The sequence below is a fragment of the Rhineura floridana genome, chromosome 12 (assembly GCF_030035675.1).
Source record: "Rhineura floridana isolate rRhiFlo1 chromosome 12, rRhiFlo1.hap2, whole genome shotgun sequence".
NCBI classification, from domain to species: Eukaryota; Metazoa; Chordata; class Lepidosauria; order Squamata; family Rhineuridae; genus Rhineura; species Rhineura floridana.
Genome location: NC_084491.1, coordinates 11783875 through 11790404, shown reverse-complemented (window position 1 = coordinate 11790404; position 6530 = coordinate 11783875). Strand labels below are relative to the sequence as shown.

At 42.7% G+C, this 6530-nt stretch overlaps 1 pseudogene; it reads left to right on the top strand.

Annotated features, from left to right (window-relative positions):
• The first annotated feature begins 5527 nt into the window (after positions 1-5527).
• Positions 5528-5646, top strand: LOC133368851 (5S ribosomal RNA; annotated as a pseudogene).
• Positions 5647-6530: the final 884 nt, after the last annotated feature.

Below are 6530 nucleotides of genomic sequence, written 5' to 3'. Positions count from 1 at the left end.
AAAACCTATTAAAAAGAAGTCATGTTGATATTCATCTTCCCCCATTACTCACCCACAGCTTCAACTCCACCCAATGGGAAGCCCACAAGCAGGACATGAGCGCAACAGCACTCTCCTGCTCATGGTATACCAGCAACTGGTATTCATACACATACTGCCTCTGAACTTGGGAGGCTGCCTATAGCAATCGCAGCCAGCAGTAGCTACTGTATTGATAGACCTTTCCTCCATGAATTCGTCTTAGCCACTTTTAACGCTACCTAAGCTAGTGGCCATCACTTTATCCTGTGGCAGCAAATGCTGTACATTAATTACGTGGTTGACCAGGGGTAATGATTGTCCCTGGAAAATAGAGAGCATAAGCCATCCCTCAGCCAAGGACTGGACTGTGCCATTATGCTGCCTGAGGCAGAGCAGCAGATGACTCCTGCACCCCACAAGATGCTTAGTAGTGTTGGAATAGGCAAATATTGCATGTTCACTTTAAGGGATATTTGGGAAATATCCCATGTACCTGTTTACCATAATGTAACTTCCTAATGGGTGGGGTTTAGTTAACTGACTTCCTCCTCCTTTGTCCTGGGGGATTTTTGAATATCCTCCATTGCTGATCTTCCTACCTTTGATAGAGGCCGCATGGCAAGATGCTCTCTGCTGAGTGCATCAATACAAAGACTAAGATGGACTGAGATTACTATTTTTCTTTCATCTAAACTAAAGAGCCTATGTTCCTAACATATGAAAGGTCGTAAGTAAATATTATTTTCTTTTATCTAAGAAGATTGTGTCTGTTATTTATATAGAGAAAGGTGAGGCTGGTTTATATTCTCATTCTCCTGCTTGTATTTTTACAACTCTTCTAAGAAATAGGACCAACCAAATTAGTTCCTATTTCTGTGTGTATTTTTATAATACCGAACAAGTAGTAGTGTTAGAAACAAAGGTTCTTAAGAGTAACTCACCACAAGACCATCAGTGAAGCAGTAACCAAAGCTTTATTATACGTTCTTGCAAGACCGGGTGTCCACCTGAAGGTAGGCACACTCAAGTGACATTGGTACAGTTCTTTTATCCTCTAGCCCGATGCTTCGTTCCCTCCCCTGTTTCCTCATTGGTCGAGTACTCCAGGGTTTACAGCCTATCCGTGCCGCCTATTCATGTCACATGAAGTCCCGCCCCTGTTTACATCTCCCATTACTCATAATTTTGATCCCCCATCCTCATATTTATTTTAAACCATATTTGGTATATTTCCTCCCTCTTAATCTCCCTCCTCCCTTATGTTAACCAAAGAAAAATCCCCTATTTACATCAGTCAAAGAAAAAAACCCTTCTATGTTCTATGCTAGTCAAGCGGAGCAGAATCTAACCACAAATTGCCGAAGCTGCACCTGTTTCCTGGCACTTTGTCTTATTTTAGCTTGCCACCTAGTTTCGCTGACTTCAAGCAAAAATCCCCTTCTGTCCTACTTAACTGCGTTCTTATGAAATTCTTTTTCTAGCAATTTTTAACTATTCTACATAAAGCCATACAATGTAAAAGCATTCTGTAAAAGCAACACATTTTTGTATATATCACAGTAGGGATGGGTGACTCTATCAATTTTGCTTCTCTCAATTTCTCATATTTCCAATATTTCCATCCTCCACATTTCCACATCAGTATTTTCTTTTAAAAAAAAGTCCTCATGAAAATTCATCAGCATTTTGATGCAAATTTCTCTGACTATGCACATTTTAGCATGCAATTTCCCCAGTTATACTGCATGCAAGATGTATGTTATCTTCACCAAAAATGTATGTTATTTTCCCCAATATGTGCATTTCTATGCACACTTTACCCCAGGTATATGCATTTTTGTACTTATTACTTGGAGAACTCCATTGAATCATTTTCAGAGTGGTTTAACAGTCAGTCTCTCTTCCCAGAGAACTCTGGGAATTGTAGCTTTCTGACGGGAACAAGGGTCTCCTAACAACTCTCAGCACCCTTCACAAAGTACATGTCCCAAGATTGAGGAAGCCATGACTGTTTAATGTGGAATAATAGTGGAATAAATGTATGGTGTGAATGTGGCCCTAGGTCTCACCCTGACAGCTTTCAAAATGGCTTTCAATGAGATACTTTCCAGAATATTCTGGGTGGTGCTGGCAGTTGACTGAAATTATGAACACACGTAAACACATCTTGGGAACTGAAGTTTGGGATCATTAGCTCCCTCTTCATGGCACTCTTTACCACATCCTGGTAAGGATGGGGGCTCCTATAAATATGCCAGGATAGTACATTCAGAGATGCTTCTGTCTTACCTGTCAGGGAACACAGGGGGAGCAGGTTGTTGACTGACAGGCTGGGCAGTCATAGCTGTTGACAAGCCGAGTATCTGACCCTCTGCTTAGGCTGACTTCTGGAGTGTCATTCTTCATGTTTGGCTTCGCCTGCGTGAGCAAGACCCTGTCAGCTGACAAACCTATCCTTCCTTGTGGCTCCACCACTAAATACCAAACACAGGGAATACATTGTCTGAATAATGATTGGGGTTCTTGAGACACCACCATAGGATAGCGCTGCCACTCCCCCCTACCCTTGTCAGAGCGCCTGTACTTTTAAATTACGCATAACAGGCAGGAATTCAACTGACAAAGTAACATCAAGGGAGAGGGCCTTCTCAGTGGTGGCCCCCAAATTATGGGATGATTCTATCGATGAGGTGTGCCTGGCGCCAACACTGTTATCTTTTCGGTGCCAGGTCAAGACTTTCCTCTTCTCCCAGGCATTTTAGCATGTGTTTTATATTGTTTTAAATTTTTAAATTGTGTTTTAAATTGTTTTTTTAAAAAGATGTATTTTTAAATTGTATATGTTTTTAGTTACTGTAAACCGCCCAGAGGGCTTCAACTATGGGGCGGTATACAAGTTTAATTAATTAATTAATTATTAATTATTAATTAATCCATTACCATGCATGCTTCACCTGCTGATTTCATGCCCATTATGCAGTTAATAAAAGCAGAGGAGCTCTGCTAGGAAGAAATATGGCAACCTCACCATAGAGCCAAATTAAAAGGGGAATGGGGATCCTAAACAGAAGGACCCAGTGTTTAAACCATCTTTCCCCAAAGTGCTGCCTGATAGGAGTTGTAGTCCAAAACACCTCGAGGATATCAAGTTGGGAACCCCGATTTGAACCATAAAACAAGCTCCTGCTTGCCAGTATCACACACAGACGTTACTCCATGCCAAAGCATTCTCATATGAAGTCTCTCACTTATCTGCATCCCATTCTGCATAAATGCCTAGCCAGCCAGCTGATGTCAGCTTCACTCTGTACCCTTGAGGGTCGCAAGTTGTCTATCCAGTAGAGATGGAAGGCTCTGTCAATTTCTCATTTTCCAAGCTTAAATTCAATTCTCCACATTTCTGCAGCAATTTTTAAAAAATTATCATGAAAATGCTTCACATTTTAGTGCAAATTTCTCATGAAATACATTTTTGTATGCAGTTTTGACTAATTTTTGCAAGCAATTTCTCTTAATGTAATGCATTTTTATGTCATTTTCACTAACATAGTCATTATTATGTACGTTTTCCCTTAATATGCATTTTTGAAAACATTGGTTGGTTGGAGAATTGCACTGCAAAAGTTGGGTAAGCGTGACTTTCGAAGGATGGCTGTGTTTCGGTTCTCACATTGTTTAGGAAAGTGCAAATTTGATAGATTTGGCTGTAAATGCAAACTGAATCAAATTCCTCTCCCATCCCTATCACCCAGAGATAGTGCTACCTCATAGAATCGTAGAATAGTAGAGTTGGAAGGGGCCTATAAGGCCATCAAGTCCAACCCCCTGCTTAATACAGGAATCCAAATCAAAGCATTCCTGACAGATGGCTGTCCAGCTGCCTCTTGAAGCTCCTTTAACTCACTTTAGGGGAAGCCATGGTCTTTAAAAGTATGGGTGTGTATGTGTGTGTGTGAGGAACCCAACGTGCTGTACAAAGATAAAATATACATGTATTGCTTCACTCACACCTCTGGCCCCACCATCACTGGCATGTGGCCTCCAGAAGGTTGTTCAAAAAGGAATGTTGCCCATAGGCTGAAGAAGCTTTTCCCACCCTGGTTTACAGCCACGGCTGCAAAGCAAGGTGATCAAGGCAAGGCCACTCAGTAGCTTGCTCTGCACTCATCTTACTTAGACCCATCTCCACGTAACAGACTTCTCTCTGGCTCTTTGGGGGTTGTGTTTCATGACTTGTTGAGAGGCTGTGGCGACATTGTGGCTCCAAATTACTTTTCCCTTGTGCAGTCAAATTCTTGTCCAAGGAAAGCAGAAGAATGACCACACTCAGGTTGGACACAGGGAAAATCAGTAAGGGGGTGTGTGATGTTCCTGTATTAGTGTAAATAGGGTAAGTGCTGGTTGTATAGGAGATACATGGTAAGTAGAATGAAAGAGGAAGGGGGAGTGAATGGGCAGTAGAATGCTGGATGATTGGCTGGATGTTTAAAATGGCTGACAGTATAAAAGGAAGAATGTCAGGTAAATCTGGGTGGATGTGGTGTGGATGTGAGGTGGACGTTGGTGGGTTTGAGAGAGTTGTTTGTCAGGAGAGCGTGGAGAAGGAGGGTGGTGGAGTTCGGATTAGTATTAGATAAAACCATATGCTTATGTGCCTTATGAAGAAATCTTGTTAATCTTGTTCTCTGTGTTATTTAATAAATACTTAATTTGGTTTACCAGAGGCCTGCTCCTTGGCTGGGGTTTCACAGACCAGAAGGGAGGGTGAGGTAAATAACCAAGGCTGAAGAGTGGCAAATGGTGGCAGCGGGTGAAGGGAAGAATATAACACCACAAGCAGAGCTTGGAAAAGTTACTTTTTTGAACTACAACTCCCATCAGCCCCAGCCAGCATGGCCACTGGATTGGGCTGATGGGAGTTGTAGTTCAAAAAAGTAACTTTTCCAAGCTCTGAGTCCACAAGTATTCAGAGCAAACCAGAATTATAAGCAGTCTGAGTAAATCAAAGGGATTGGGACAGCTTAAGCACGCAGTCACAGAGGTAACCTAATTGAGGGAGACTCAGGCAGAGTCTCTAGGAATACTGGTTATAGGACGTGACTGGTGGTGCTGCCTAGCAGGGGGATTTGTTGAGATCTATGCCAGAGCGGAGAGGGAAACCATAAAAAAGGACAGTCCGGACTGGTGGAGTCCCTGGTGGTGCCTAGAGACAGGCAGTAACCACGAGCAGGTAGGAACCTGACAGGGAGAGCCAGGGAAGGGCGTCACAGGGGGCAGCAGCAGCAATCTTTCAAAGAAGTGTTTCTCCTTGGCTGGAGCCAGGCAGAGTTGGGGGTTTGGCCTGCCCTTTCTAAGTCTGATGGGGCACCATGAACCAGCCTGCCCTCTCTGCCCCATCATTCACTGCGTAGCTAATGTGGAGATGCAAAATTGTTCTGTTGGTCACAGACTGCAAGATCTTTTAATATATTTTTAAACCTTTTAAAAATGTTTTTAAAGCTTTTTTACCCATGCCCATACTACCCTGAATCTGCCTGCTCTTGTCTGATCTTGGAAGCTAAGCAGGGTCAGGCCTGGTTAGTACGTGGATGGGAGACCGCGTGGGTATACCAGGTGTCGTAGGCTTAGAGGAAGCGAATGGTAGACCACCTTTGAATACCTCTTACCATGAAAACCCGATGAACACATCCAAAAGATTCACAGGGTCGCCATAAGTCATAATCGACTTTAAGGCATATAACAACAACAAGGCTTTTTTAAAAATGTTTTTAAAGATGTTTAGTTGTAATATGTTTTTAACGGTTGTTGCATTTTAATATATTTTGAAGTCTATTTTTATGATGTTTCAAAGTGTTTTTATTGCTTTTGTTTGCCGCCCTGGGCTTCTAATGGGAGAAAGGGCGGGATATAAATAAAACAAATATATAAATAAATAAGTAAAATCTTACTAAACAGCTGCTTCAAGGCCTGTGAATAATTTAGCATCCATCAATAACACCCTGATTGTAACAGTCATTGCTCAGAGGGACTTTGGTCCTCTTCCTAAGCAAGGCTGCCAGTCCAGCACCATCTCTCTCCATTAGCCATTCCCAGAATCCCAGCCCCGTGATTTCCAGGCCCAAATTGTGGCTTCTGTCTTTCTTTGGAGGAAAAGATGGCCTTAAACTTAGTTTTTTAAACTTTGGTTGTAAAGGTGGCTGAAGGCAAGATGCTGTGGTGTGGAGAGACAACCCCTGTCCACTATCATAATTCCCCAGATGCATGTATACATGACAATTAGCTTATACAAATATTTATGCAAATTTGTGTTCCAGGCCTGTGCCTTGTCTGAAGCTGGTCCTGCTCAGCAAGGGCACCTCAGCAAGCGCAGTTCCAGGTATGAGGGAGCTCTGCAGAAGTGCCTTCTGGTAGTCTCCATCCTACATTGCCAGACCCACAGCAGGCTTACCTGGCAGTAGGGGGCAGCAGCGCTCTTATCAGCACCTTTTAATTTCCCATAGTGCTCTGGA